An 11737-nucleotide genomic window follows, 5' to 3' on the forward strand; every position below is an offset into this window, starting at 1 on the left:
AACATCAGCAGCCCTGTGAACTCCAGGCTCTTCGGAGTGTCTTTGTGAAGCTGCTCTGGTTTCGACTCCTGGGAGAGCTTGAATGGAGATCCTACCATCGGTGCAGACCAGCCCGGTGCTGGGTTTGGTCTCCTGCTAGCCTGGAACCAGGCCAGCAGAAGAACCTCTGCTCTGAGTGGCTCATGGATGACCTGCTGCTGTCCTGCAGCACCAGAACTGCCTCCGGCGCCATGCGTCCCCAGGAACCCCTCACACTGCCCTGTAGGGGGCGCAGCAGGGCTTCCCTGAAGCCAGGCCCGGTCTCCACATCAGTGCTCTGAGGCCGTCTGGGTTCAGGGGCGTTTGGAGGGTTGGCAGCTGGGCAGTTTACAGGGCAAAGCAGCAACATGACTCAGTCCAGGAGCTCGTTTATTCTTCACTAAAATAGACATGAGCTTCGTGCACGTAGATGACACTGCTGATAAACCTCAACACTTCCACAGCAGTCCACCAGGACGCCGCTCTGGACCCAAAAAACCAGCTCAAAGCTGACAGGAGGAAGAAGCAGAGGAGGAGGAAGAAGAAGAAGACCCTTTTATTTCATAACATGTAGCTCTGATAGTGGCGACAGGAAGTCGAACACACTGACAGCCCATCCTGCAGGACTCCGTCCATCTGTCCTTCACTGCCTTTCTTTGTAATCGACAGCTTCACAGCATCTCTCCGGACGGAGTGAAACATGAGCTGAAGTCTCTCACCTCTTCCGTCACGTACATCGAGGTCTATCTGGAACTGCTCGGGTTTGGAATGAGCCAGCACTGCAGCGACGGTGGAGCCCTGAGGCGAGTCGGCCGGCGGAGGTGTTGAACTGACGGAGAAGGGAGGCTGTGAAGCACGGCGCTCTCAAATCTTGAATCAGGACAATCAAAAACGCCGTATTGATATGAAGTCTGATGGTCTGATGTGGTTTCCATGACTGAACTAACATCCATCACTTCAGGAGGCAGAAGTCTGTTTCAGGGTTTCACGAGTTTCTCTCATGCACTTCAGAAGATTTTAATCATTTCTCTGGGTGGCTTACGCCAATTTTCAACACTGTAACAAACCCACAGCAGAGGTTTGTTCCACTTTTACACGAGCTGACTGAATAAATCCAATACAGTAGCCAGTTTGAAGTTTTTATTTGAAATAGCTGTGGTTTCTCAGTGATTCTGTGTTTGTTGAAGTTCTCACTCAGCTTCAGACACGCCGTGGATCACAGCGTGCTTTGTTGGATTGATCCATGCATGTGATGCTGGGCTCCTATCTGATGTGGATTGATTCTTCTTCCACCATAAAACACACTGTTGGTTTCATGCTGAGCTGGCAAAACTCACTGCTTGTACTTCAGGCAGTTAAGTTTGGAGTTATGTAATTCTCCTCCTGTCTGTGGGTGTATTCACCCCTTCACCATGAAGACCCCCGCGAGGTTCGTGCTGAAGCCCCACATAGGGTAGGGCGGAATGGCAAAAATTTTATATCACAGTTTTTTTTAAATCATACCGGTTTCACGGTATTTGACAGTATTTTTTTTTCATGCAAGAGTGTTGTTACACACATTTTCTTCTAATAAGAAAATAATTACTGCAGTTGATTGGCTTTAAATGGCTCATTTGACTGTCATAAGGACTGTATCATATTTTTTTTGTTTTTTTTCATGTCCAGATTGCGTGATTGGATTGTTATCTGACCCACCGCTTACTTTTTTCCTCATAGTCAGTCCCTTTAGAACACATCTTGACGTCTGGCTGCTGCTGCAGGTTGAGCTGTGGATGTGGAGGGTGTGGATCTTACGTTATGACATTCCTGGTACTCTAAAAAGTGTTTTCGGCTCAGGTGGTGAAGCTAATTGCTGGTGTAACCACCGCCGGCTAACACTTCTGCTTGACAGCATTTGCAAAAGACAGTTGTTTGATCCACGTCCGACCTTTTAAAGGGATACTTCAAAAATTTGGCAAGTTGGCCCATTTAGCGCAATTCCTCAGTCATTAGAACAGCATACTTCCTGTTTTTGTGAGGGCGAGCTGTTGTTTATCCAGAGGTGAGTCGGGGAAGGTTTTTGGGACGGACACAATGGAAGTGAATGGTATTTTTGTTCCCCCTCGTCAAACTCAACAAATACACAATCCAACAACCCCAAAACACTTTGGTGGACACGTTATAATCCACACATTCACTACGCTGTGGAATATTAAAGCAAAATTACCAGATTGAGTTGTTTATGTGAAGATTGCTAAGACGGAACTACTTACTAAACATGGCGTCTGGGCGTAGTGATCTCAAAAGAAAAAGTAGTTCCCAGTATTTGCTTCAGTGTCGTAACGCTACAATATTATTTGTTGGTGTTCCACAGCGTAGTGAATGTGTGGATTATAACGTGTCCACCAAAGTGTTTTGGGGTTGTTGGATTGTGTATTTGATGAGTTTGACGAGGGGGAACAAAAATACCATCCACTTCCATTATGTCCGTCCCGAAAACCTTCCCCGACTCGCCTCTGGATAAACAACAGCTCGCCCTCACAGAAACAGTAAGTATGCTGTTCGAAATGACTAAGGAATTGTGCTAAATGGGCCAATTTGCCAAAATGTTGAAGTATCGCTTTAACAACAGGACGGGAGGCCAGACCATAATATGACAGAATCCAGGATCAGTCCCACTGTACCCGACAACCCCACCCGCCTGTACCGTGCAGTAGAAGAAGAATGTGTTTGAATGGAATCCTCCACACTGATGAAGCATGATGTTTGTGACGGTTCATTAAACAGAAGCAGTTCCACCGTCTGGACAGTGAATCATTCTGAGGACAGAACACGAACCATTCTGGATTAAATCCACTAGTTCGATGTTTCCCATCGCGACTCACAGAAGGCTGCTCTGACCACGTGCTAACATCCATGCTAACGGCTAACATGCTAACTTGCACTGGCTCTGCGTCATGGAGCCGCGGCTCTCTGATGAAAACACGCCTCACCTCTGACCCCTGTGTGTTCACGTATCGACCATCAGGTGTCGCCATTGCAACCGTATCACCAGATGCCATTAAAAGCTCTGGAGATCGTCTTTGGTGTCGCTGTTTTGGTGCATAAAAAAAAAAAACACTTTTACAATAAATAAAACAGATAAAACAGAATAAAACAGGCAAGAAAAGCCTGGCGGCCCCCCAGGCCTGTAAAGCACTGAGGGAAACCCTGAGGCTTCAGATTAACGTCTTGAAATTTGTGGAAGACGCTGATCTGAAGCACGCTGCAGGGACAAAGCTAATGCTAACATGAAGCAAATAGCCTCCACCTTTGGCAGACCCGAAAATCTGATGTTGCTGTTGAAGATTGTAACTGAAGATTGTAACTGTAATGTAACTGAATCAACTCAGGAACTGAGCGCTTCAAAGCTCAGTGCTTTTATTTTTCTTGCTTGGCTCAGAGCTGCTCTGTGAATTTTAAAATCAACTGGAATCTGTCGACACTAAAAGAGTAAATTTTAAGAGCCTCATAAACTAGAAGTGTAAATTACTAAAGTCTACAAGTTCTTTGTTTGACAGAATTAATATTTCTCTTGATTGCATGCTGAGCTGAGCTGCTGTTCAAAGCAGGAGTTAATTAAAACTGACGACACAGAAGTCAGTCAGTTCAACACTGGTTTACTTTCTGCTAGCACACGCTGATATTTTTGGGCAGGGTACATAGAAAATGATCAATTAGAAAAGGTGGCAGAGTGCAACAATAATCCCACTCAGCAGAGAGATGTTGAGTTTCTAAAGTCACGTCCTGATAAGATTTCCATGATTAAATCTGAGTAGGATCATCAATCAGCTGAGAGAGATCTGATCGTCTGCAGGATCATCCACACAGCTTCAGCTTCTGCTGAGAGAAATCTGAATTTTTGGGTTTCAGTGAAAGATTCTAAAGCATTGCAGCGAACGGGAGGAACATTCACACTTGCTTCAAAGAAAAGCTTCTTGAGAGGGACTGGTTTGAGTTTCAGACCAAAGTGAAACCCTGTTTGAAGCAGAAGACCTGCAGGTCAGCTCTGATCCGTGGCGGTGGTGACGGCAGAGCGCCCGTCCTCATTCACTCCCATTATAAACTCCAAAAACAGACCAAATCCTCACCAAGCCTGAAGCTCACAGTGACCCTGACAGAAGACAGGGAAAAGATGTTTTCACATCTCAAGACTGGACAAATGCAGCAGCACTTTAAAAGCTGTCACGTCTGTATGGAGTCCCACGGCGGGACAGAGGAAACTTTGGTTGGTGTTATTTAAGGAAACAATTTGTGGAAATGTTAAAAGTCATAGACCACTGTTCCTGAATTTTCTGCACGTTCTGATGTGCTTTTCGTGTACATGTTCTCAACAGTGCTGGATTAATTATGCATCGAAAAAGCAGCCTAACAACAATAACAATAAAAAAACGCCACCAAGGATAGAAACACTGATCTCTTAAAGAGGCAGGCATGCATAAAGAACAATGCTACAATGACTTTTGAAAAGCACAATATCACTGAAAAGATGGAGAATAAAGATAGCTTCGTTTTTTAAAGAATCAAAATGTCCAAAACGGGAAACATTGTGAAAAAGTCAAGGAAATGACTGATATTACCAGAAACGGCTAAAAAGTAAAAAGAGGTTGAAAAAGATAAATGGCTTCAAGTGTCTGAATTCACAGAAACACAGTGAAGAAACCACAACATTCCATTATTCTTAATTGAATTATACACAAAAACATCTAAAAGACTCAAGATGACTAAAAAAATTCAATGCATCAAAATTCAAAAACGGCTGAAATGTTTTAAAAAGTGCAGCATTCCAGCAGACTGGATGATCCATGTCTGCTGGAGGTTGGAGGGCCAGCTGGATGCTGCAGTTGGCTTCTGGGTGTAGAAGTGTTGAAAGTGTCTCTTTTGGTCGTAAAGGCTCCAGAAGGCTGAGTTCTGATGCAAAGCGAGCGGCGTGGTACATTTTGAGGAACGGGTTCAGATGTGAGTGTGGAGGTGGAGATGGCGGCAGAGGCTGCCGGCCATGTGAGCCGGCGGCCCGGCGCAGCATCATCGCACATTAACAGCAGTTATCGTGGAACAACTCATCCACTCAACATAATTACACCTGTTCGGCTGCTCGCATTAAGAATTCCGCCGGTGCTCCAAACGTAGCGGTGCAATTAAACCCTGATAGCGGATTATCCCGGGCTGCCAGTGAAGGGCCTCGCTCTGCCTCTCGGCTAAACAGCAGCGTGAAGCGAATGAATAATAAAGAGGCAGCGCAGATCCTGAGGGGCAGCGGCCCCTCTGAGGGGGCTGCAGCCAACCAGCAGATGTGTGGCGTCGGCAGAACCAAGAGCACGTCCGATCAAAGCTCTGGCACCGGGGGGGCAGGACAGGGCCGCAACACCGCCGGAGAAGGAAGCCCACCCAGCGGGGGAGCGCTCCCTCAGGACGAGCAGCTGCAGTTAGCCCACAGCTGACATCCTGATGGCGGCGCAGACAGGACGGGGTCTGGTCAGGGACCTGGACCCACATTCTCATCTTGAAATGTGTCATCAACAGAACAATCCTGGACAATAGATGCCTCTTCTGTGACGGTTATTGACATTAGGAAACAAACAAACTGGCCTCTTTCTCCCTCCGACCCGACAGTCTGCACGAGAAGTAAATTCCTCTGAAGTGAAGCTGCAGGTCCCTGTCCAGGTCCTGCAGGAACCCTAACGTCATCGAAACCTGACCCCATTATCCTCCTTGATCCCAGCTCGTTACAGACAGTTAGAATCTGTTTCAGCCTGGTACAGCAAGTTACAACAACCCACTGCAACCTGGTAAAACCAGTAACAACCAGTTACAACCCATTGCAACACGGTAAACAGTCATTACAACCCAGTACAACCAGTTACAATCCAGACAAAACCTGGTACACCCCAGTACAGCCTGCTACAACTAGTTACAACTGGGGATGGGAATCGAGAACCGATTCTTTTGTAGAACCGGTTCCTCATGTCTCGATTCCAAGGAATCGTTTGTCTGTCTCCTTAACGATTCCGCTATCGATTCCACTGTGTGCTGACGACATATCATGCGCGGAGCGTATGGACTCGCACAGCGCAGCTGCGGTCCGCTCTGGCGCCGCTACAGAGCCGTGGACCGGAAACTTTCAGCAAGGATCCTGTTTCCTCACTCTGGAGCCGCTGCTTCAGTCTAAACAGAAACAAGTCGGTGCCAGATGGAAACTAGTTACGTGTTCCAAAATCTGTGATTTCAAAATAAAATCTGTGTCACGTTTTTGCCTTCACATTGTTTTTTGTAATTCTTCTAGTAGAATATATAACAAACAACGCCGCCTAATCATTACATGCATTAGAAGAATGACCGATGTTGTTCTTACTCATTGTAGGAAAGTCAAAGACACCAAAATTGCACAAAACAAAGTTCCATGACCGGAGCGGCTGTGTTGCCAGATTAGGCAGGTTTCTGCACAATCAAGCGTCTTTTGAACCCGAGGTGGGTTGATGGAATGGCAATGTGTTGGTGACGTGTTTTTTTTAAATGCAAATCCGTTTTTTACAGTTTTAACATGCATTCTCTACAGAGACGGAGGTCTGGACTGCTTTCTATTGTTGGGCAGTTTTAATATTATATCTGGGGCAGATGTGGCAACCTCCATCAGCTGACAGCAGACACACCCTGTGTGAGTGACAGAGCTGCAGAGCTGGACCAGACAGGGGCATCCAGAGTGAGGCCGGTGTAGTTTGGTTCTGAGCTTTCCAGCCTGGCTTCAGGAAGAAGCTCCAGAGTTCGGCTGTTTTTCACACCAAAAGATGAAACTGGGGCGACTGGCAGCTGCAAAGTTTTCATGACATGGATATTTTTTTTCCTTCTGTTCAGGATGAACATATTAAAGAGTTAATGCAAACACCCCATTTGTGTTGTTTCATTTCTCACTCAGTGAGAATCGATAAGGAATCGTATCGATAAGCAGTATCGATAATGGAATCGGAATCACTAAATTCTTAACAATTCCCATCCCTAGTTACAACCCGATACAACCAGTTACAAATAGTTTCAACCAGTCACAACCCGGTGGATCTCAATACAAGCAGTCACAAGCCAGTACAGCGGGTACAGCGGGGTACAGGCTTGTTTCTGGGGTTTATCTCACAGACTTGTTGCTCGTTCCATCAAACAGCCGCACTACTGTCCCACCTGCTGCCGGCGTCACGAGCCTGCTTCACCGATTGATTAGCAGAAAGCACAGAAGCAGTGTGACATGTTGAAGTCTATGGTTGAATTCCCGGCGCTGGCATCAGTCTGTTCAGTGTGGAGGACTGATTCATGTGTTTCAGTTTCTTGTATCTCTGCTCTGTGGTGACAGTCCTGTCCAACCCCACCAATAGCAAAACATCAGAGAGTCAACACTGAAAATAACACCTGGGCTTTTTAACAAAGGACAGAAAACTGTCCACTTTTCATCAACACACAGGAGACAGATGGCTCTGACTGAAAGTTCCCAGCTGGTTGTCCTCTGTCCTCACAGTGCTACAAAGCTTGTTGGACGATAGTTTATACAGTTTGTCCAGGCCGTCCCTCAAAGACACTGCTACCTTTCACCAGATCAGTGGTTCTCAGTGTTTTTCTGTTACACCCCCCCCAGCAAGAAGAACCCCCCCCCCCCCCCCCCCGCCGCAACTATAAATAATAGCATTTGTCTATAAAATTGTTATAGGTACACCTCTGCATAGCATCCCTGTTAACATTAAAGCTCGTGTTCGGAGTTTTGAAAGAGAGAGGTTTTTTTTCCCCCCTCCCTCTGCTTTCATGAGCGACCAAGCCACGCCCCTTTAATTGTGCACGCTATTATCTGTCAGGTGAAAATGAGAGCGTCTGAGTCCTGCAGCATCCTCCATGTTGAGCTGTTTCCGGTGGATGTTCAGCAGACAGTGGATATATCTGCTGCAGAGCTAACTCTCCTCTGCTGGGCGAGCGATGTGCTCTCTGGCTGCTACACTTGACTGACAGCAGGACAAGGCGGAAGCTCGAAGTCTATTGGCTGACGCTGACCGGCGCTTTTTCGGATAACATGAGGGTCTATGAGACGAAGGCGGGGCTCATAAATACATTTTTATATTGCTTTATGCTAATATTATATTGTAGTATCGAACCAGACTGACACATTGAAGCTCTGTTGAAAAATGATTCATACGTTGGAAACGAACAGAAACTCCGGACACCAGCTTTAAAGAAAACAAAAAAGAAAGAGATATAGTTCAACTTACAAGAGTGACTTTATTAACAATGTTTATTATTCTGTAAAAGAAAAGATTTAAAGTGCATCAATTTGCCTGAAATTCAAAAAAATAATAATTTCCTTGTTTAAACGGTGAACATTTTGACAGACTTATTGCACCATTTGCTGCTGGAAAATAAAATTAAACAAAATCAGTAAATAATAACAAATTCAAATTCACTTCAGCAACATTAACTCAGGAGCACAATATATAAAACACTTTAACCTACAAAACAAAAAAACCAATAAAACAATTTGTGCTGATTTTTTTCCTTTTTTAATCAAAATGAGGAAGCCAGGACTAATGGCTCCATGAGCAGGTTCTGCAGAGCACAGCTTCTCAGAGGAGGTTTGGCTTCACAGAGGTCAGATGCTGCTAAAGGAAGCAGAATGCCCACAGCCCTCTGCCCTGAGAGTGGATCCTGCCTCTCCACACTCAGAATTCTCTCTTGACTCACTGTCTTCGTCTCTCTCCGCCTTTCTTTTCATCCCTGTTAAAAATGTCTTCATGTTGTCTCAGGGTTTGTTTACTGGCTTCACATCGCAGCTCGTTGCAAAAAAACCTACACAGAGCTGCACACTCCGACAATGACAGCGCCACTGACAACTACTGGAGAGGATGTGCAATGACTTTATTTTAGTCCGGCGTAAAAAAAAGCTTATGCCCCCCCCCCCCCCCCCCCCCCCCGGGCATCGCACTGCGGCCCACAGTTTGAGAACCACTGCACCAGATAAAACCCCCAGCCAAACCATCCTCCAAATGGATGGATTCTTTCACACTCCAGAAAACCCCAGAGAGCCTGTTTCAAAGAGGAAAAAGAATGGAAAGAGTGTTTTCATGTTTCAAGCCATGCTCCTCTTCAGTAATGCTGCTCAGCACATTTAGTTTTTCTGTTCCAATCCAACACCTGGACATTTCCTCCTTTCTCCTCCAGCACATCAAGAGAAACGACGGCCTCTGAAGTTTATCAAGTGTCTCCTCTGTGTTCAGTGAGAGGCATGTCTAAAGGTTTCCAGGGGTCTTTTGTGGAGTGAAAACATTTTTTTTATTTTCAAGTCTACAAAAAGCTAGTAAGCCGACAGTCGGTTTCCTTCTGATGCTCTCGGCTCCTCACCATCAGAGAAAGACTGGGAGCGACGCTGGCCGGCCACAGGCCTCCAGTCTGGTCAACTCTACGACAAATCCAGAAACACTTGGACTGAGGACTCACTGGAGACATCAGGACGAGAAACCGGAGCTGCTGGTTACTGAACGGTACTGACACTCCAACCGCACGAAGCAGAACCGTCCACGTTCTGAACACACCGAACGCAGTGAGCCAATCACAACCGTCTGGAATCAACACTGAGCGGACAGGAAGGGGAAGCAGGCGGGAAACGCTGGAACCTTCAGCACCCACAAGCCAAATGAACCAGAAATACTCAGGAATGCAGTTGTGAGCGTGACTCTCTGAAGTTGTGTCCCCTCACATCAGAAAGCTGCCACACGAACATGTGAACAGCATGGGAAAGGTAACGCTCACTGAGCGGGTCTTCACTGACAACAAGCAGAAGCTGCTGCTGTGGAGCACCCTGCCCATCCGGGGAGTCCCGGTCCACCACCGCAGCGTTTTGGGGAAGGAACAATTTATCGTGGGGTTACTGTGCATGCGTGTGCGTGTGAGTCTGCGTGTGTGTTTAAAAGGTTTGTTTGGGTTCGTGGTGCCTCACGTGTCGGAGTAACGCCACTGCGCATGCTCCGTGCTCCCTGAAGCCACGGTGGGATTAAACGTTCACACCGGTTTTCTTTCTGCTCTGAACAGATCTGCTGGAAACACTCCGGAGCTCCCTGCAGCTTCGCGGCGTCTCGTGGCGTTAAAAACGCTCCGATTTTCATTCAGGAAGTAGAAGATGACTTTAAAACACTGCGATCACGGAAACCAAACACGCTGGGACGCACTCACCTCCTCTGTTGTCACACCGAGTTCAGACAGCTGCATCATGGGAAATGTAGTCTTTAATAGTCCCGCTCATTTAAACTCAAACGGAAGTTGTTCTTTGGAAAACTACAAGTCCCAGAAAACCCGCCTCTCAGGCGTCATGGTGCGTTTACGGACCATAGGAATTACCGCGCAGCTCTCAGCGTACACGCGACTGTCCACTTCAGGACACTGCTGCAAAAATCCAGTCTTCTTCCCTCAGGAGATGGCTTTTTAGATTAACTTATGTTGAACAATTGTAACTATTCAAAACCATAGTATAATCAGCGTTCAGTTCAGGTTTCAGGGTCTCTGGGGTTGGGCTCTTTGCTTTTCTGTCTCTCTGTCATTCTTTCTTTGAAATAAGTAACCCATCAAATGATTGATGTAAATGCTAAGATCTGAGAACTCTTTCCATTTTTTGCTGAAACACACCTTTTCTAGACGTCATGTGCATTCTCTGCAGCAGAAGCTTTCGACTTGAACCATGTGAATCACGCATTCGCTCATAACTGACAGAATTTATTTTTTAAAAGAACCTGACACAACATTTGATGAAATGAAGAAACACTGAGAAGAACTGATACAGACGGGCACGAGGAGGGGAACTTCACGGTGACTCTGACTCTTTGATATCCACAGGTTTATTTTGTCATTGTAAACAAGCATTCTCGAAAATCCACCCTGCATGTAGGTGTAGCCGACGAACATCATATAACATTTTAAAAAAGACAGATAAGTTAAACTGTTGTGTAGAGATTATGTTTTCATGTTCAATTACTGCGTACCTTCTTAATGTAGCTCATTTTTTAAATATGAATGAATGTGTATCTTCTCCTCCTTTGACACGTGCTTCTTACACAACATGATTTAACATCGTCAGTCACCAGATATTACAGCTTTTATTTCAGTGTTTTTACAGAAGAGAGACCATCTTAGAATGTTTTATGTCCTTTCTGAAATTCAGTAACCTGCAGATAATTTCCATCCATTGTCACTAGGATAAGCCTCTGTCTGTGTGTGTGTGTGTGTGTGTGTGTGTGTGTGTGTGTGTGTGTGTGTGTGTTCTTGTATTTCTATCCTTGTCGGGGCCAAATGTCCCCACAAGGATAGCAAAACATGGAACGACGTGCCTTGTGGGGACCTTTTTCCGGTCCTAAGTAGGAGAAACAGTGTTTTCTTGACCATGTTGTTGTTACTGAAAAAAGTAAAAGTGCAAAAACATTTCTTTAGGGTTAGGCTTTGTTGTGGTGTGGGTTAGGGTTAGGGTAAGGGTCAGGGTTAGGGGCTAGACATGAATGGGAGTCAATGGACGGTCCCCACAAGGATAGAAATACAAGACTGTGCGTGTGTGTGTGTGTGTGTGTGTGTGTGTGTGTGTGTGTGTGTGTGTGTGTGTGTGTACATGTCAGAGTCCATGCAGAGGTGCACATGACGGCCGTCGGGGGGCAAATTAACACCCCCGATTAATTTAAAAAGACAGAGACAGAGT

At 45.9% G+C, this 11737-nt stretch overlaps 1 protein-coding gene across 3 annotated transcripts in view; it reads right to left on the minus strand.

Moving 5' to 3' along the window:
* fhit (fragile histidine triad diadenosine triphosphatase) overlaps positions 1-10245 on the minus strand; it is a 284494-nt gene extending 274249 nt beyond the window's left edge. For 2 of the 3 annotated variants that reach the window (XR_003931493.1, XM_030091933.1), the window contains exon 1: positions 10231-10245. The gene's annotated coding sequence lies outside the window, so the exon portion shown is untranslated. Of the gene's footprint in view, positions 1-737; positions 836-10230 lie in introns of those variants that run through there. The other variant, XM_030091934.1, reaches the window with a different exon arrangement.
* Between the last annotated feature and the right edge of the window lie 1492 nt (positions 10246-11737).

Source organism: Salarias fasciatus, chromosome 5 (assembly GCF_902148845.1).
Source record: "Salarias fasciatus chromosome 5, fSalaFa1.1, whole genome shotgun sequence".
Classification (NCBI taxonomy): domain Eukaryota; kingdom Metazoa; phylum Chordata; class Actinopteri; order Blenniiformes; family Blenniidae; genus Salarias; species Salarias fasciatus.